Below are 20,956 nucleotides of genomic sequence, written 5' to 3' on the forward strand. Positions count from 1 at the left end.
GTGTTTTCTGGGAAGTTCCTCATCAGACTGGCCAAGCCTGCTCTGCTCTCTCGGGGCTCCAGATGCCACCCGGCCTCCTCCAGGAAGCCTACCCTTCTTACGTGAGCTCCTCCCTGAGACCCACCTTCCCCACACTCGGCCATCCATCTGCTCTGTGATTTCCAGTCTATACCATACATGGAACCCTTGTCCCCAGGGAGCCCCTGGCCTTCACGGGCTGGCCTCTGGCCTCTAGGATGTGGAGCGATCTCCAGGCCTCCCCTGAGCTCTTGCTCTAGGTTCAGGCCTGGCTGTGGGCTACGTGGGTGGGGCTGGCTGTGGGAGGCTGACTGACTCCTTATTGACCTCACAGATCAGTGGTGGCCCGCGTAGCCAGGCGCCCTGGTGAAGAGGAGACTGGCCCAGCAGGTCTTCACAGGCAGAGACAAGATACACCAGAGACCTGAGCTGGGGCCCTGTGACTCAGTCCAGAACCCAGGCTCATTCCAGCAAAACCTTCATACCTCTTCTTAAGTAATGGCACTCAGAAGGGCAGGTATGGGGGAGGCAGGATTTGGGAAGAGAAGAGGGGGAGAGGAAGAGAGGAACCTTTCTGAAGCGCCTTCCAAGCCAAGCAGAGGGCTGGGTTCCCCAAAAGCCTGGCCCTTGTGTCAGCTCCTGCCCTGGCCTGCCACGGTCCTGAGCTATCCATGCAGCTGGAAGCGTGCAGGCATGGAAAAGGCCCCACCATGCAAAATGTGCATTTGATCAAGGTTGAAAACATGGTGTAACATGAGTTCTCCTGATCTATTGGATTTCTGCAAAAGAGCCCTGAACTCCTCACTCAAGTTCAAACTCAGGTCTCGGGAAAAATGAGTTTGTTAATTCAAGCGATTCCCCAGTGGTTAGTAGTTTATACCACATGCTTTGAAACAATGTGGCCTGAGTCAGGGGAGAAATTGAATGACTTCCTAGGGGAGAGGCAAGGCCTATCTGTTAACCTTGACAGGCTCTGAGGCCTGCTGCATTGGCTCGCCTGGCCCTCTGAGCCCCCTCCCACGAGGCTCAGGCTCCAGCTCCGCTGCTCACATACCCACACAGAGTGGCCCCCACTGCTCAGAAAACAGACAGCTTCCCAATCCTCCCCTCACCGCCACCCTGCAGGCTGGAGAGCTGGCGACTGCCATCGCTTGCCTCTCTAAGAAGCCTGTGCCTCCAGCGGGCACTGGGGTCCACCAGGACTCTCCCACCCAGCGGACCCAGGGAGCTCATGCTGGCCAGTGTGGGTGAGAGGTAGGGTCAGCCCTATTTGTGGGTTGGTCTCAGACAGTAAACCATAGGGAAGACCTTTTGAAGAGAAGATTAATTACTAGAGAAGCCTTCCAGACTGCCTGGTAAACTCCATTCCCTCATCCAGAGAAGATATATTGGGCACCTGTTTCACGCCCGTTTCCATCCTAACCATAGACACCTACCTCCCCAGTGTGAACCAGGAGAATCCACAGGGCACAGTGATGGAACAATGATGATCATATATTAACAGCCTTCTTCAAGGCCCTTCCCAGGTGTTAATCCTCACAACAGCTCTTGAGAGATGCACAGATGGGTAAACCAAGCCATAGGTCAGTCATTTGCCCAAGGCCACCCAGCTGGGCATCTGGAGTCAGGCAGTCCAGCCCCAGAACCTTTGCCCCGACCACCACTGGATCACTGTCATCATCATTATTATAATAAAAGCACTGTCCTGCCTGCTGATCCTTCACAGGCACAACCTAGCACCCAGGAAGTGGTACCCTCAAGGGTCTAAGTAAACCCAGGGTCTGAGGCAAGGGCTCAGCCTGCTGGACCCCCACCCTGGCTCAGAGGACATCAGACAAGATCAGACAAGATCTGCAACCTCTCAGCTTCTGCTTCCCTCACTTTAAAATGCAAATGATAATTATTCATAGAGTTCTCGAGATAATTACATGAAACAATGAAGATTAAAGGGCTTAGCACTTTACGGCATTTGCGGATAAAAGTCTGGTAAAGGGGCTTCCTTGGTGGTCCAGTGGCTGAGACTCCACACTCCCAGTGCGAGGGGCCTGGGTTCGATCCCTGGTCAGGGACCTAAGATCCCACATGCCAAAACTAAGACCCAACACAGTCTCAATAAATAAATTAACTAATTTAAAAGCCTGGTAAAAGTTAGTTACCCGTTAGTAATTATAGGTATTAATATGTGATATATACAATGCCAGGGCATATAAGCCCTGATCAGGCCAAAGTTGGGGAAAAATACCCCTATTTATAACACTATATCCATACCATTATTATTATTTCCAACTGGGCTCCCATTCCACACTTTACCTACAGAAAGTATCTTTACTCCCTATCCTGGATAAGCTGTGCAACACTCCCCTTTTCTTCCCCACCCGTCTTCCTTCCCCTCCCCTACAACCCCACCACAACCTCGAGCTCAAATATCGGTGCCGCTGGTCATAGACAACAGACACGGCCACCAGAAACAAGACAAGGAACAAGAGACACTTGCCACTTTTCAGGGGTTTGAGCATGAAACCCCCTGATGAACTGACATCTTTTGGCAGCATGTTCACATGTCCTTCCAACAAGTCCAGCAGGATGGAAACATTAAAACGATGCAAGGCCACGCTGTTCACAGGGGGAGGCCCTGATAATGCCACGTCAGGGAGGACCAGCAAAGATTTCGAGACTCCAAGCCTCAACAAAAGCCACCGCCCGAGTGCACACTCCTGCACCTGATTCTCCCCCTCTGAATGTGGATGGGGTGCGGCACTTTGTTGCTCAGTTGCTAAGTCATGGCTGACTCTCTGTGACCCCGTGGACTGCAGCCCAGCAAGGCAGGGATTAGTCTCTCCTGCCAGGGAGCAGGTTAAGAACCAGAAAGGTGCGGAGATGTTCCCCGGGGCGGCTCAGTTTGTGGGACAGAGCTGGGACAGAGCCAGGTCTTCTGCTTCCTGGACGCTTGGCTGGGGGAGGGTGGGGCACCCCACACTGCACACCTCTGGAAGGCTAAGCAGTCCTTGTGCTGGCTGCTGGGCCAAGAGGTGGCAGCTCTGCCTCACAGCACCCTGGCCAAGTGCTCCATGAAATCATCCAAAGCCAACAGGAGCCCCAGGAATAGTCGGGCCACAGCTGCGGCTTCCTCCCTAGCTGTGGGCATCTTCAGCTCCCTGGGGCCCCGGGCTAAGTTCCACTCTCCATACACACGGAGGACACATGCTGAAGACCAGCCGCTATTCCCAGACAAGGCCCACCCCTGGCAAGGCTGCCCAGCACCCAGGGGGATGGCCACCCCACACCCCCTCTAGCTGGCTGCTGCCTCCCCAGTGCCGACAGCAATACTCACCGAGGGGACTGAACAGACACGGAGATGCTGAGCTCCCCAAGGCGGCCACCCCAGCCCCGCCCCACCCCAGCCCAGAAAGCAAAGGGCCGCAGCCGCATCCCTAGACAGATGCCCTAATCCCAGCTGGGCTCAGGTTCACACACACCTTTCACATCTGCGGCAGCAGCCCCGAAAGGCAAGCACCAGACAAGCAGCAGCTGGCCATGGAGGGCAGCCGAGTGGGACGGGCCCTATATCCCTTCCTGGGACACGGGGTGGTGGGAGGAGCCGGAGGGGCCTCTCTGCCTCTGGGACAAGCCTGTTCAGCACCAGACCTGGCAGCACAGGGCGCAGAGAGCTGAGAAACGGGCCCAGTTTTCACCCTACCAAATCCTTCAGGATGACTACAGAAGCCGCAAAAAATCAATTTTCTGCTGCTTCTTCGGAAGCCGGGGTTTATTCTCCAAGTGTGCAGAACCCTGGCTCGATTGTTCCCCATCAGCTCCAGCCATGCTTCTGGGGTGCCCAGCACAGCCCGCCACCTCCCCTTCCCCAGGCACTCAAACCCACACCCACAGCTGCACCAGGGCAAAGAACAGAGGCCTCATCTGGGAAAGTCAGGCCAGGTGCCGGCTTCCTCCAAGAAGGAAGTGCTCCCATTTCCAGAGCACCAAACCATTGGCAGAGGACCCTTATACACAGCTGCGCTGGGACACCAGACTAAAGTCAGGGATGGGAGAAGATGGCAGATGAGCTGCTGGACCCTGGAACCTCAGGGCAGAGATGAGAAACTCTGGGCACTGACATCAATGCTAGAGCTTTCTCAGCATCAGTCTGCTGGCTGCCCCGGGCCCTGGCCCAGGACTGTGCCCTACCCAACCCCATCCCACCTTCCTCAGCTGCAGGACCTGACCCAGGAAGCTCCTGACTGTCCTGGCCACAGCAGCTGGGCTGGGTGCACTGATGCCTGGGCAACATGTGTCACACACGTGCACCAGCATTCAGCAAGGGCCGACCTGGTCCTGCCCCTGGGGGCCCCAGAATCACGGCTGTCACTCTGCAGCAGGGCCCACTGAGCCAGAGGACCATCTGTGTGCAGCCTGGGCTGGCCTGTTCTCGAAGGCTTGGTCCTCATTCTTTCTCTAGTCACTCTGGACAGATCCCAGCATAGTTTTCAGTTTGCTCTCCGTGATTCTCAAGGTGTGGTCCCTGGACCAACAGCAGCAGCATCACCTGGGAACTTGGATGAAATGCATTCTCAGGCCCCACCCCAGGCCTCCTCATTCAGAAATCCGGGGGTGGGGCACAGCCGTGTGTGTTTTAACAAGCCTTCTAGGTGATTCTGATGCAACTCTGGATGGCCGCGTTGTTGGGGTGGGCGTGGCAGGGGGGACACAACTGGGGGGCAGGAGCTCCTCTGCTCTCCTTCAGCCCAAAGCACTGTAGCTACTTACCAAGCTAGCAAGCCTGAAGGAACCTCTCTGCTCTCCTGGGCTGCTCCTCTGTGTGGCCCTGGGCTCCTTCTGGGCCCTCTCACCCTCAGGATGCTGAAAGGTTACCCCACTTCTCACTGCAGACCCCCAAACCCCAAGAACACAGACTCATCATGAGTTGATGACTATCAAATGTTTATTCAACACAAATTAAAATAATATTATACAACACACACTGACCACATCCCTATCTCAGGAGTCTTTGCTACTCCCTAAGCTAGAACTGAAGCTGAAGCTCCAATACTTTGGCCACCTGATGTGAAGAGCTGACTCACTGGAAAAGACCCTGATGCTGGGAAAGCCTGATGGCAGGAGGAGAAGGGGACAACAGAGGATGAGACGGCATCACTGACTCAATGGACATGAGTTTGAGCACACTCCAGGAGATACTCAGGGAAGCCTGGCATGCTGCAGTTCACAGGGTCACAAAGAGCTGGACATGACTTAGCAACTGAACAACAACAACAAAGCCAGAACTCTCTTCTCCTGACCAGCACGCTTCACTCAGGTCTCTGAGCAATGTCACCTCTTCAGAGAGGCCTGTCCTTTCCATCCTACCTAAGGTCACTCTTCATTTGCTCTGTCTCCTTACCCAGATAACTTTTTCTGTATCTCCACCTCATAATGTTATTATATATTTACTCATTTGTTTGCGCAGCTTTTGTGTTGTTTGGGGTCTCTTTCCTACTCTAGGCTATCATCTTCATGAGGACAGGGATCTCATCCATTCACTGCTGCAGGCTCAGTGCCCGGCACACGCCTCCCACACAGTCGGAACTCAATCAGTATACCGGTAAATGAGTGCATGCATACAGAGAAACAAAAATCAGAGCTGTCCACTCCTCGTATTTAGCAATTCTTAAATACATAAAACACCCAGGCGAACTTGGAAATTAAATCCAAACAAAACTACCGACAAAATTAGATGATGTGTTTTGCTCCAGTTCAATTGCCAAGAATGGGTTTAATAGTAGAGAGATAGGGCCTCAAGCCAGTTCTGTTGCTGTATTTTGATGTCATTAATACCACCACAGAGAGCGAATGCCTGCAAACAGATGTGTGCAAACAAAGTGGCATTAATAACTTTGAGGTTTTGTTTGCAAGGATAACCAGCTTTTATACAAAACCCAAATCCAGCACACAGGCCTGCAGCACCCATTTTAACAAGGGATTACTTGATAATTCTGCAGAGGTATCTTATTCACTTGAAGCCACATCAACCTTAAGATCACACTGAAAACCTGCCTTACATAAACTCTTAATCTCCTCATCCTAATTCTAGCAATCTCTTCCTCACGTATTTCCCAGCACAATTACTGCCAATGAACTTCAGCCTGTTACTGAGTATCAAGTTGGGATCCCCTTGCCATATGCATGGGACCCTGGCCACCAGCACACCGGCATCTTGGCCTCTGGCACTGCCCACTGGCGTGGGTCTTGTTCTGCCCTGGCTTTTCTCCATCTAAATTGATGCAACCAAACAGAATTTCCTCCATACGGTGGACTCAGGCTATATTTCACCTTCCCTTGGAGCAAACCTAAACCATCAAATACACTGACACCATCATGAAGACATAAATATTTCTTAAATCATCCAGCAATACCAGGCTATAACATGGGTATCAAGATAGTATAGATAAGATCATATGAATTCCAAAGGTAGCGATCAAAATGGAAAAGTAGACCTTTGAGAATGACAAACCAGAGCCCTGATGCACTGATCTCTTTACCTATTCGAGGACCTTGGCACTTGTCACCAAGCCCCTCTGGGGGACAGAGCAGAGCACTGAGGTGCTGAATTCCAGCCCAGGGACTAAGTCCCATCTTACAGTCGGAAATGCAACCACCAGGAAACTATTAAAGTTCCAGTCCCATAAGTGCCCACATGGAACTGAGAGTCAGTTCACTGGATTCACATGTGTTCTGAAATGATTCTGTAATTCTGGCATCGGCAAGGGCTTTCCAGGGATGAAGACATAATGGGTGCCAGAGGTTTAATTAAAAATTTATGGGAGAAAAACTTACACTTGAGAACATTATACCCTCTCTCTCTCTCCAGCCTGGGTCTTGTTTCCCTTGCCAATATGGACAAGAGCACCATGATTCCGTTTTATGAGGGTACTTCTAAGTCTTAGGCTGCCTGGTACAGGGTGTGCCTGCAAGGGGAGTCCTTCTGCAATGTGACGGGGCTCCTGGCACCCTACCCAAATGCTCACCATGGCCTGGCACGTGTCCTCAGGGTGGGTGCCAGCCAAGACCAGCCACCCCGGAGGTCTGATGTCAAGTTCAGCAGGCCAGAGGGTCACCTGGTCCAATCTCCTGCCTACACGCAGTCCCCCAGCACAACCATGGGATGGGACTTGGCTCAGCTCCCCAGGGCATCAGCCTAGAGCAAAAACAACTCTCCTTATTCATGCCTTCTTGCCTGGAGAATCCCATGGACGAGGAGCCTGGTGGGCTCCATAGGGTCACAAACAGACATGACTGACATGATCTAGCACACACACACATGGCCCCTCAGTCTCTTCAGATGCTGAGGATGGTATTCAGTACATCAAACATCCAAGGAGGAAAACCTGTCCTCAGCCCGTTCCTTCACATGGTGGAGGAAGCAGTTCTCATAGGCTCTCTCCAAGGCCTCAGGCTGCTTGTCCCTGTGACCGGAGGACCAGCCCCCTCCCCTCCTGGTGGTATCTCTCCCTCTCCCTCTCTCTCTCACACACACAGAAAGCCTCCACCCGGGCTAACACCGCCTCCTACCCAGTCTCCAACAGGAGGGAGTGCCCTCTTTGCTGAGAAAGCATTTTGTGTATCAGTCACCTCCACTCACTGCTCAGGTGTGAGGGTGAAGCCAGGAACCTACAGAGACAAAGGCCTAGGAGCCCCACCAAGCCAAGGGCCAGTCAGCCCAGGGAGTGGCATCCATGGGGAAGAACAGGCCCGGGACTAGTCCCTTAGCTGGTGTCAACTCTGCCCACCTCTCAGGGAGAAAGCCCCCCTGCCAGGGCCCCCAAGACTTGGCTCTGTGCCCCTCGTCCCCCCACCTGACCTCAGGGAGGCATCTGGGCTCTTCCATGTTGCCAGTGGCCACCAGTACACCCACAAACAGGCCCCAACTTTCTGTTCAAGGGCCCAAGCAAAGAGACTTGGGTCCCAAGAGGAAGAGGGACTTGTCCAGCCACCCACCGACCTAGCCCCACTTTTAGTGGGAGAGAAACCAAGGCCTTTCTCTGAGGAGCTTCTTGACCATTAGCGCCGTTAAAGGAAGGGGGATTTAAAAGTGACTTGGAAGCAGCTTGGTCAGGCCACCCATCCTTATAGCAAATTTCCTCCCTGGCTCCCCAAGCCAGGAGGCTGAGGGGAAACAATGCTGGGCCCGTGGTGGGAGTTGGGGCATCTTGGGCCATGACCCCCCCAGTGACCTCAGTGGGTAGAAAGGGCTGGCTGGTTCCTGCCTCAATCAAGTATGGGCATAGTGAGAGGGGTAGTGGGGAGGGGCCCTGGTAGCAACCCCACCTTGACCCAAGGGTACCTCACAGAGGTGGTGAAGGAAGGAGCCGTGGGAGGGCATATGCTGGGGTGTTGGATCTGACCTTTGGGAGAAAGCAACAATTAGCATGTGGATCAGTCATGTGCCCTGCCTCCAAGGCCCCAGCATGTTCTAGATACACACCAGCTGTCATGCCAGGTCTTCTGTATATATCCTGTCCCCATGACAATACTAGGAGGGTCATTTCCAACTAGTGGGTTGGGAATGGATCTCAGTTTGCTTAATAAGTGAATAACTTGGTAACGCAATGGCTCATTAAGTAACTTGCCCATGGTGCTGGTTAGGATGCAACAGGGTGCTTCCACTGCTACCCTGCATTCCTGATCCCCAGCCCCCCATAATGGGGGCAGCACCACCTCCTCAGGCCTGGGGCCCGGCTGTGCAAGGCTGACCAAGCCTGGTTCTCCCCTCTGTGGCCACTGCCCTGAGCCAGCCCTGTTCAGGGCTTGAATTACAAACTGTGCGGTATTCACCCTGGCTGTCCACCCTGCTCTAGCTCTGCCCATGTGCTCTGCCCGCTTCCCCCACCCACCTTCCTCAAGTATTTCTACCTCATCCGTAACCTTGCCCCAAAGCCTTGCATGGTTCTCTGTTTTCACACACCAAAGTCCAGGCAGGCCAGTCACTGAAGGCCTTGTATGACAAGGCAGCGACTTTCTCTCAAGACATCTTTTCGGGACGCTCTCCTACACATACACTACCTCCCACCCAACTGGGGCTACCCGCTGAACCTGGTTTGGCCTGCCTCTGGGTCCCTGACTCCAAATGTGTGTTCACCTGAGGCTGTTGCTCAGAGCTGGCGGGTGTGCCCAAGTGTGGGGGAGCTACCAGCCGTGGGGTGGGGGGCGGCGGGGCTGGGGAACATGCTAGTCAGGCCGTGGAGAGTGAGGGCTGCATGTGGGAGGCGACCCGGTGGGTGTGAGAACTAAAGTATTTCCTGCCGTATCAGTAAACGAAGGATGCTGCAGCCATCAAGCCACCACATTACAGTCACCCAGATGCTGAGCCCTGCAAAAACTCAGGATGGAGAAAAAATGGGCTACCCAAACTGCCATGCCCATGGCACAGTCAGCCTCCGCAGCCACCCGCTACAGCGCACCCTGAGACGACTCAGGGTGAGGAGACACAGGAAACAGGCCCCGGAGAGCTGAGGTGCATAGCGAAGTGAAAGTGTTAGTCGCTTGGTTGTGTCTGACTCTCTGCGACCCCACGAACTGTAGCCCGCCAGGCTCCTCTGTCCATGGAATTCTCGGCAAGAGTACTGGAATGGGTTACCATTCCCTTCTCCAGAGGATCTTCCCGACCCAGGGACTGAACCCAGGTCTCCTGTACTACAGGCAGATTCTTTTCTGTCTGAGCCACCAGGGAAAGGAACACAGTTAAATTCCTTGGCTTGAGATACCTGGTTTTCCTTCATTAACAGTAATCCTTTGATGTTCCAACTACCTGGTCATTTGTTGCAAAAACTTCTATATAACCTGCCTTCCTCCCTTGCCTCTTTGGAACAGTTTTCTCAGCATTTATCTGAGATGCTGTGTCCTGAGCTTAAGTCCTCAGAAAGTCTGCTGAATAAAACACAACCCGACGTTGTAGGTTGTCTGTTTTTCCAGTTGACAGGTGCACAACAAGCCAGTCAGCAGCCTGGGCAGAGGGCACCCCATTCCCACTGCTGGGGCTCCCACAGGACTGTGAACACTCGGCCTGCACCCTCGGGGCGGCCCTGCCACGTTGACCTCCCTTGGCACCTCCCTCAAGGGGCCTGGCACTGCTGAGTCACCCCTCATCCATGCAAAGCAAAACCCTCCAGTTTTGTTTTTTTTTAAACAGAGTCACACAAGCACAACCACTGCACACAGCTCTTGCACAACCTGGCGCTGTCCTGCTGACAGGTACTTGGGGATTTCTGCACTGCTGCACCCACTCCCGGGGCAGGAAGCCACACACGCGCACAACGGTGGCCGGGCACACCTGGGCCCTGGAGAGGCCTCTGCTGACCTTGTGGGCTGCTGGATGCAGGGGTTCCTGGGGAATGAGCACTGGGGCCACCCTGGCCTGCCCGAGGCCTCTTCTGCCAGCAGACGGGCACCGCTTTCACCTGCCATGCTTCCCCAAACCGCTGAGGACCGGGGGGCAGTGGCCAGCAGGTGCCGGACAGGGACCACAGCCTGAGCGCCTGCTCCACCACTGGCGCACCGTGACTCTGGGCAAAGCCTTGTTCCCCTCTGGCTGCTGTTTTTCTTCACACATAAAACAGAAGCCAGGACCAGACTGGTGATTTCCCAGCTTTGTTCCAGGAAGCCCTGTGGCCACACTTGTGGCCTGGAAGTGTCTCAGAGCCGAGGCCTCCTGCCCCTGACTGCGTAACCCTGGACAAGTGCTTCCTCTTCACAAGGCTGGGTCCCAGCCTCACCCTTTCTACCCACTCGGATACAGTCTTCCAGGAAGCTACAGAATGGCAGGCTTGGGGCAGAGGTCAGTGGGCCCTCCGCCCTGGGCAGGTCAGGGCAGGGTGAGGGAGAGGGCTTGGCAGGAGGGAAAGGCAGTCAGTCAGCGTGTGGGTGCTGGCACGAGGGGCCAGTTCCGACCACACAAATGAAGGAACCGCAAGATAATGGGTCACAGCTTCAGCCAAGTGCCCGGCCTCTAGAGACAGCCCTGCTGGGATGGCAGAGAGAGGAGTCAGCTTCAGAAGTCGACGAAGCCTCAGGGGTCTGCCCGGGCAGACAGAGGCATCAGGTTTGACTCAAAAGCAAGGTGAGCAGGGAGACCCCCACCCCCCAACCCCCAGGAGGCTTCTCCTGCCCCTCACCCCTTCCCATGCCAAGAGGCAAGCTGGTTCAGTCAGCATCCGGTGAGGTAAACAGAGCCCACAGCCCATGCCCAGGAGGCATCTGCCTGACGAGGTGACAAAGTTGGAGAAGTTGCAAAGACAGCGGGGGGTTGGAGGGGTACGTAGCGTAGCGGGGTGGAGAATGAGGTGAGGCAGAGGTCATCAGCCATCGGCCTTAGCAGGAGGAGGGCATGGCCAGCCCTAGGGCTAGAGGAGGTGCTCCCCGAGCCCAGAGGCTGGGCCCTGCAGTAGCAGCAGCAATCACACAAAGGCCTCCTTATGTCAAGGGCGCCGACACCACAGGGAGACGGGAGCCCCAGAGGGACACCATGGGAGCCGAAGCCCCGGAGGGAGCAGCTGCCGTGGCAGAGAGATGGGCAGAAGTGATGGGAGCCGAAGCCCCGGAGGGAGCAGCTGCCGTGGCAGAGAGACGGGCAGAAGTGCCCTTTTCTCTCTCTCCCTCCGGCCCTCCAGTCTCCTGCCGCTGCTTCCCATGAGCTAAACCTGATCAGAGCCAGTTGTCAAGGCAGCCTGGGAAGTGAAGTTTTCAGGGTCAGCCCCCATGTTGCAGAGCCATCAGGGGAAGGGCTGGGAATGGATCTGAGCCAATGAGAGAGGAAATGGCAACCCACTCCAGTATTCTTGCCTGGAGAATCCCATGCACAGAAAAGCCTGGTGGGCTGCAATCCAAGGGATCACAAAGAGTCAGACACAACTGAGTGACTCACACACACACAGAGACACCCTAGGCCTCCCACCTTGAGAGACCGACCCTTCTAGAACCTGCCGACACTTGAAGTTCGGCCCAAACCGTCTGCTTTCACGAAGCCCTGGGAGATGGTTCTGTACCAGTCTGCCCTCAGCCCATTCGGCTGCACTCCTCTGGCCTCGGTCCCCTTGCCCACATGGGATCAGGACGGGCAGCCCTCTCTGAACTCTCCCCGGTCCCAGAGATGTCCTGGCAGTTCAGCAGACCTCATCAGTAAGGTTCAGTAAGTTCAGCTTACTGAACTTAAAGTTCAGCTCAGTAAGACTCCCATGTGCCTTCTGCCCTGACCTGAACTCCCCAACCGGGTTTATTTCCAAGGAAATCTTTTTTTTTTCCCCCAAATGAAACTCCCAGGTCATTTCTTGGGGGAATAGATGCTGTTCCTGGACAAAGTGAACGTACATGGGAAGCTGAGCACATCCATGTGAAACTGCTCGAGGCCCAGCCTGACCTCGGAGGGGGATGTGAGCACCAAGGTCTCACTGCCTCTGGAAGCCTCCCACTGAGACAGGCATTTTTAGAGCACAAGACCCATGAGGTTTCCAACACAGGGAAGGACATCTGCTTCAGTGACTATGATGAGATCTGGCCCTTCTCTTTCAAGAACCCCCATCCCCCACCCCTGCCTGCCCCCTGCAGCCTGCAAGGGTCAGCAGTGGCTTCCTAACTGGCCATGTTCTCCAGCCTCTTTTCCCAACATGAGCCAACCCTGAGAGGTCACCTCTCCTCCTATGACCTCTCTACTATCTCCTGAACACCAGAGTCAGAGAGGTGAGCCACGAGAATGCTGAAGACAGCTGATGTCGGCTCTCAAGAGCTTAGCACTCAGCGCCATGACACGGATGGCCTGAAGTGGACCATGGTGGAAACACTTACACCATGGAAATGGGCAAATACTTCTAAACAAGGCTTCTTTCTTTTTTTTTTTCCTTCCTTCCCGGAGAGCTGGTTGTTAGATGATTAAGAGCACACTACTGAATGAGGCCTTTGACATCCTGGGCACACACTCCATCGTCACCGTCAACCCCAGCCTCATGTCCTGCCATCTCCTCTCTCTCATGCTCTCTCCCTCCGGCTGTTCACCAAACCACCAGGTCCTTCCCTAGGGCATGCCTTGCCCCTCTCCCAGCTGCCCCAGGGGACAGCACGTGGGCATGCTTCTCTCCTGACTTCAGATCCAGCTGTGTGACCTTGGGCAAGTCGTTTCCCTGCCTCTGTCCCCTCACCGAGAAAAGGCAGGTGCCCAGGAGATGAGGAACAAGAAACAAGAGCAAGTGTGTTGTAAGCTCAGCTTACACCACATCTGACCCGGGGGTCTGCTCACAATCACCCTCAGCCCCTGCTCTGCCCATAGAAATTCTCCCATGCTTCAAGGTTCAACCTCCACGGTGAAGCCAGACCTGGGAGCCCATTCCCTTCCAGCAGGCCACCTCTGGTGACCGTGGCTCTGCGACATGAGACAGCGGCCCCTGTGAGAGCAGGGCGGGCAGCCCGGGGGATGCACGAGGTTTCTGCACAGGCCTAGTGAGAAGCAGGATTACAAGAGTGCGGGAGACGCCAGGTCCCCTCCATGTCCTCACCACTGATCAGGGAAGCCAGCACCCCCTCTCTTTCTATGACGCCCTTCCTCGGGGATAAGGAAGTTCCCTGCTTCTTCCTCCCGAACACTTGCCCAACAGTGGCAGGAAGCAGCAGCAGGAAGTAGGCAATGGCCTCCTGTGAATGCAGAGTGAATCAGCCTCAGGGCTCACCTCCAGCTGCCAGCCCACTGGCCAAGGTGAGAAAATTTCTAGAAGATGGCACACCCACCAGCCCAGCCTGGATGCCACTGGCTGACCAGCTCTTTGTGGGAAAAGCAATGCCACATTCACTGCCTGCACCCTGCCAGCCCTGGACAGTGCATCAACTGAGGTGTGAGGCGTCCCCTCACTGGGCCTTCCCAGGAGGTCAAGAGCAGATTGGGCCACACCCTCCTCATTTCCTGGCAGAATTCAGCATAGATCCTGGGGTCACCTCCACTTCCCTGTGAAGAACCCAGCAGATCCCCAGCAGATGGTTATCTGGTGTTATTTCTCATCACTTACTATCCATAGCCTTGGGCTAGTGAGTTCAACTTCTTGGACCTCAGTTTCCTCCTCTGCAAAGTGAGTGCAATAATAGTACCCCCTCCTGAGTGGTTATAAGCCATCAAGTGCTTCAGGCACACAGTAAGTGCTTAATGTGCTGTGCTTAGTCATTCAGTCATGTCTGACTCGTCACGACCCAATGGGCTGTAGCCCGCCAGGCTCCTCTGTCCATGAGGGATTCTCCAGGCAAGAATGCTGGAGTGGGTTGCCATGCCCTCCTCCAGGGGATCTTCCCAACCCAGAGATCGAACCCAAGTCTCCCGCATTGCAGGTGGATTCTTTACTGTCTGAGCCACCAGAGAAACCCAAGAATATTAGAGTGGGTAGTCTATCCTTTCTCCAGGGGATCTTCCCGAATCAGGAATTGCACCAGGGTCTCCTGCATTGCAGGCGGATTCTTTACCAGCTGAGCCTCAAGGCAAGCCCTAAGAGCTTAATATGTGGTAGCTATTATAGTTTATTACCCCCATTTTACATCGGAAGAAAGGGAGGTTTAAAAGGAACACCAGACAGTCACAATTTGGAGCTTTTATCCCAAGTCCCTGTAAAGGTACCCTTATGACTGTACAAAAGCCTGGAACCTCCGGAGAGAACAGAGCGCCCTCTCCTTTGCCCCAAGCAAGGACAGAAGGATATAGGTCACTGGTGCTGACTGTTTGAAGTCCGGTGTTGTATCTTCTATCACAGGGATCCTTGTGGCTGCAAAGGTTCACATGGTCTGGCTCAGACTCCGCTTGTAAAATGTAAATCACAGAATCCCAGACTTGTGGGGAATTTTAACGCCCATTTAGGTCCACTCCATAGGAGGACACAGATTTTCTCAAGACTTAGGCCAGGACACTGCTTGAATACCTCCAGTGATGGGGAACTCTGCACCTTCAGAGGTCATGCATTCCACTGCAGATGTGCTGAGGAGAGGGCAACAGGAAATAAACAGAGGGCCCAGGGGAGCCGGGGCGGCAAAGGCCGATTCTGCCAACTTCAGAGATGAACCTGAGGGAGGGCCAGCCTCCACCCTCCCCGCCACTGCCCTCTGCCAAGGAGACGGGATGTTCTCCAGGAACTGAAGGCGCATCTGGGAAGCCACGCTTCAGTGGGCAGATGTGGAAGCAGGCCAGGACACATGCCTATGGGTTCCACACCACCAGGCGACAGGAAAGAGAGAAGGGTGGGCCCAGGCCAGGCCCAGAAGGAACGGCCACCGCCAGGAAGATCAAAACGCCCAGATAATGAGCAGAATTCTTCTTCCAGAGACACCAGCTAATGAAGGGAGCCCAGGAAGCCCCATGTCACAGGCCCAAACTGTTTACACAAGTGTTAAAAATACATTTCAAAAGAAAGCGGGGAAGCCCGAGGAAACCCTTTGCCACCCTTGGAAAAGGCTTTCTGAAAACGACGTTAATTTGTTTTCCGAAAGGTGTTTGAAGTCTCTGCGTGTACCCCTTGGGCAACTTTAATTCCTCCTCCTAATCCCCTATTAAACCTGATGCTCACTAGCACAGCCCGCTGAGGGGGTTATGATTTTTATTCTTAATTATACAGATACATATTTGGGTCCAGCGCGTTCCTATGTTTTTATGTAAATTCAAAAGGCATTGTCAGCCTTGCTTCTCCAAGATGCTCAAAATAGTCTGAGCTTCATTAAGGCACTAGGGGGGTTTAAAATGAAGTTTAAAGGGTCAAAAGAGCATAATTTTTAAAATTAATTTTCAAAGCCCTGTAACCTTACAGCCAGAGATGAATGGGTTCGTGGGAAAGTGTAAGAAGCCACACATGAAGGAGCTGAGCCTGGGAGAAGCGGGGTGGAGGCACCTTTGCCAATGCCTGGCAGAGCTGGAGGGAGCCCCAGGCAACCAGCTGCATAGTCTCGGGAGACAGGAAGGCACAGTGATCACTGTCATCATCGCCGGCATCATCACAGCAGCGAGCCCCTCTTCTTAAATACCTACTGCATGCCAGCTATGGTAGTCACCACTCTGCACCCCTCAACTCATTAAGCCCAGCAGCCCTCGCAGGAGGGTGCTGTGACGATCCCTATTTTCAGATAAGGAAACCGAAGCAGGCCAAGGCCAGGGGATCTACCTAAGGTCCCACTGAAGAAATGGTAGGGAAGACATAACGTGTTAATGATGGTGCTCATGATGATATTCGCTGAGTGCTGGTAACACGCCAGGCACAGTTTTATGTGCATTATCTCATTTCACTGTCACCAAAGGCCAATGAGTTAAGTCGTGTTATTAATATCACTTCACAGATGAGGAAACCAAGGCTCAGAGAGGCTTTAAAAAAGCTGCCCAAGATCACAGAACCAGTAAGGACCACTGACTTGAACCCAGGTCATTGAGACCTCAGAACCCAAGCCCTCAATCTCTTTCCTCTCACTCCATGAACTAATGGTGTGCTCCCCAGCCACAGAGGCCCTCAGGACAATGGCATAGGAGATGTAACAAGGCAGCATCCCTCCCATTGACCCTGGAGGCAGAGTAACCAGGGGTCTGTCTAGGCTCTGGATCATCAGGCCCCCAACAGCTGAGATAATCAGGGAAGACTCCCTGAAGGAAGAGGCTAAGAGAGGCTGAGAAAGGATGGGCTGAAGCACAGAAGACAGTGGAAGTGGGTAAAATGGTGTGCAACTGTGGGAAAGGACAAGGTTGCCCAGAGGAACACAGCAGGAACCTCAGGAGGCGGATGGGCAGAAGGATCAGGAGGCAGGTGTGGTCGAAGGACAGACATGGGGGCGGAGGGGGGGCGGTCACAGAACATAGGGATCCTTCCCCCAAATCCACCCTCTCTGCCTTCCCTCTGGTGGCCGGGCGTGAAGAAAGCATCTCTGCTCCCATGCAAGACCAGCTCCTTGACACCAAGCCCTACCTCTCGAATCCTCCCAAAGACTCCTCCTCCTGCCAATGTTGCCTTTCTCAGAATCATCTCCCTTCTGCTTCCTCCTGCGTCATTCATATCAGCATACTGATTTGCTGTATTTTCTTCTGTGTCAAAAAAACCCCTGCATCCCTCTCAAGGTGCTACCGCATTTAACTGTCTCCCATTTTGGCAAAACACCTCAAGAGCTGTGATGGGGTCAGAGAGCTCCATCTTCTCCCATGGCTCCCCGCCTCCTCACTGAACCAGCTCTCACCCCTCAGCCTTTCCCCAACACCCCCGGTTTTCCCCCCATCCACCTGGCTGGATCTTCCCTGCCACCCTGTCTGGCTCCCCCCACGTCTAAGACTGCCCTGGCCCTGGTCTCTGAGCCCTCTTCATTCTCTGCCCACCAGCTCACCCAGTCCTGCGGCTCTACATTCCAAATCTATCATGCAAAATGTCGATGTCCAGCCCCAGCCCTCCCAAGCTCCACAGGCCTGATAGCAAACTCGATGCCATCACGTGCATGTCTACCAGCCTCTCAAACTGAACAAGTCCTAGACTGCACTCCTGATTCCCACTCCCCTAAACTTGCTCTTCCTTGGCTCCTCCCCACCTCAGCAAATGGCTGTGGGGCTAAGGCAAGTAGCAAGCCCTTCTTCTTAAACACCTAGAACATGTCAGCTGTGGTATGCACCTCTTTGCTCATCTCACCTCATTAGACCCAGCAGCTCTCGGGGGTCGGGGGGTGCTGTTATGATCCCTAGGTTTCAGATAAGGAAACTGAGGTGCGGCAAGGCCAGGTGATTTACCTGAGGTCCCACTGAAGAAATGGTAGGGGAAAACATAACACACTAATGACGGTGCTCATGAAGATCTTAATTGAGAACCAGTTAAGAAATGGCAACCCACTCCAGTATTCATGCCCGGAAAATCCCATGGACCGAGGAGCCTGGGGGGCTACAGTCCATGGGGTCACAAAGAGTCGGACACGACTGAGCGACTTCAGCTCAGTTCAGCTCAACATGCCAGGCATAGTTTTATGTGCATTATCTCATTTGAGTATGAAAGTGTTAGTCACTCAGTCAAGTTTGACTGTGAGACCCCATGGACTGTAGCCCACCAGGCTCCTCTGTCCACGGAATTCTCCAGGCCAGAATACTGGAGGGGGTAGCCATTCCCTTCTGTGGGGGATCTTCCTGACGTAGGGATTGAACCCTGGTCTCCTGCATTGCAGGCAAATTCTTTACCATCTGAGCTACTGTAACCCTCACCAAATGCCAGTGAGTTAAGTCTTCTTATTAAGTACTTTACAGATGATGAAACCAAGGCTCAAAGAGGTGTGTTTTTTTTTTTTTTTAAATAACGCTGCCCAAGGTTAGGCATAATTCTCAGCTTAAGCAACTCTGGACAGAGTGCCAATCCATCAGAAAATCCTCTTGACTCTACACCAAACACTTACCTGGAGCCTAACTGACCTCCCATCTTTACCTCTCCTCCCTACAACCCACTGTCAAAGGCATCTTTTAAAACACCACCACCCACCACCACCCTGGCTTCATATTGTACTTGGAATGATATCCAAACTTCTAGACACTGCCCCATACAGCTCCAGATGATCTGAAGTCTATCTCACTCATGTCATCCTTTACCACTCCCTTCTGGATTTCTAAATCCAGCCGTCTTGTCTACTCTACATCTTCAACACACCAATCTTGTTCAACCCCAGGGCCTTTGCACTTGCAGTTTCATCTGCCTGTAATGCAGTCCCCTCATTTTCTCACAGCTGATTCCTGGTCATGCAGATCTCAGCCTAACTGTCTCCTCCGTGATAAGTTGTCCCTGACCACCCAGTTCAAAAGAGTTGTCCATCACATCACCCGTTTTTAACACTTTACAGTGTACTTGTCACCCCTGACAATTTTCTGATTTATCTATGTGTACTATCTTTGTCTCTCACCAAACTGGGAGCCCCAGGAGGTAGGGACCTCATCTGTCATGCTTTCTGCTATGTCCCCAGCACCCAGCACAGCAACCTGGCTCAGATCCGATGCTCAGTCACCAGGACATGAGTGACTGTGTCCTCCCAGCTTTTCAGTCCTCCTCCCATCACCCACCCAATCTCCCCTAAGACCCTGGCCTTTCCCCCAAGGTCTAGTGCCGACACAGTGAAGACCAGTGTACTGATTATGTCAGAACTTAGGGTAAAGGTGAAGGGAAGTGGGAATCACAGTGGCTGTCTTCTTCCCCCCCCGAGTCTCAGCCACCACTCCCACATCTCCACTTCCCAGGCTGCTCTGGGTCACACCTGCCATGGCCTGAGGATGAAATGTTCAACAGGCAGTCTTATGTTCTGGAGCATCAGCTCTGCAGGAAGACAGCCAGGGGTCAAATCCTGGCTCCCCACTGATGGCCAAGGGACCTGAGAAGATCTCTTCACTTCTCTGAAGACAGTAAAAAGATCGGTGGTTGCCAGGGGATGGGGGAAGGGAGGGATGAATAGATGGAACACAGAGGATCTTTAAGGTAGCAAAATGACTCTGATACTATAATGGTAGATACATATCATTAAACATTTATCCAAACTCATACAGTGTACAAGAATGAACCCCAATGTAAACTACAGACTCTGGGTGATCATGATGTGTCAACATAGGTTAATCAGTTACAACAAATGGACCACTCTGGTGGGGGATGCTGACTAATAGAGGAAGCGGTGCAAGGTGGTGGGGGGAGGAGTATATGGAAACTTTCTGTACCGTTCCCTATTTTGCTATGAACCTAAAACCATTCCAGTAAAACTAAAGCTATTAAATTTTTTTCAATTGTAAAAATCCAGCAGCAATCCTGGCCCCCAGAGTTCCCTGAAAAGTGAAAGTGAAGTTGCTCAGTCATATCTGACTCTTTGCGACCCCATAGACTGTAGCCTACCACTCCCCTCCGTCCATGGGATTTTCCAGGCAAGAGTACTGGAGTGGGTTGTTATTTCCTTGTCCAGGGGATCTTCCTGACCTAGGGATGAGACCCGGATTTGCTGCATTGTAGGCAGATGCTTTTACCGTCTGAGCCACCAGGGAAGTCTCTGATATGAATCTGGCAAAATGTGACTATGCCTCTTCATGCCTTCAGTCTACCAAGTAGCTAGACACGGCCCTGATGTTGTAAATTTATTGTACCATAGTTAAAACATTAAGCCACACTTAATATCTGCAAAGTCTGAGTTCTAATTACAGCCACCCTGACAAACTTGCATTCAGCCCCTCACTGCCATACAAAAAGTTAGAGGCCGAGCTCGGCAGCCTCATTGCACAACAAGTTGTACCTGGACCACAGGAAAACAGCCAGCTCAGGACCCTTTGGTCCTCAGAGTTGCACCAAAATGTCGTGGCCTGAATGCCCTTCCCAACAGCACAGGCCATCGACACCAGCCCAACCCATCCTCATGGTGCTTCCCACCTGCAAAGCACTTGGTCACTTCACCACCACCCCACCCACCCTCCAGCCTCAAAGCAGCCCAGGAAAGAAAACAGAGTAAGGACTACTGGCCCCTCTATGCACATGGGGACACTAAGACCCAGAGCCGTACATAGAGTGAGGGACGAGAAACCTGGAAATCTAATAGCCTGACTTCTATTTCCATGTTCTTTCAACTCCTCTGTCCTGAATGAAAAACAGGGCTGGATGACTTATTATCATCATACTCCTTTTATGTCTTTATTAGTATGAACAAAAATTCAAATTTCTTATTCTTGTCTAGAATTCACAAACTGCCATCTTTACAATGGTTTTCAATACCATATTATGATCTGGGCTTCACCATAAGCCTATCAGGTGGGTATCAGCCTTCACATCTCACAGATTTTGAACTGAGGCCCAGCAAGGCTTCTGGCTGGCCCAAGGTCATATGGAGCATCAGTGGGGGGCCATGTTGCCTTCCACGCCAGTGCTCTGTGCTCTCCACCTCCAGACCTAAATGAAACTTCCACTCCAGATCCCCA

General features: G+C 53.1%; 1 long non-coding RNA gene across 3 annotated transcripts in view; it reads right to left on the reverse strand.

The window, feature by feature from the left end:
• The window catches only part of LOC122439902, a 222,487-nt gene that overhangs the window by 112,865 nt on the left and 88,666 nt on the right, over positions 1-20,956 (reverse strand). Inside the window, exon 1 of one of the 3 annotated variants that reach the window (XR_006269017.1) lies at positions 3,495-3,540. The exons of the other annotated variants lie outside the window; for them this stretch is intronic. This is a non-coding gene — a long non-coding RNA (uncharacterized LOC122439902). Of the gene's footprint in view, positions 1-3,494; positions 3,541-20,956 lie in introns of those variants that run through there. 3 annotated transcript variants of the gene reach the window in all.

The sequence above is a fragment of the Cervus canadensis genome, chromosome 4 (assembly GCF_019320065.1).
Source record: "Cervus canadensis isolate Bull #8, Minnesota chromosome 4, ASM1932006v1, whole genome shotgun sequence".
Lineage (NCBI taxonomy): Eukaryota > Metazoa > Chordata > Mammalia > Artiodactyla > Cervidae > Cervus > Cervus canadensis.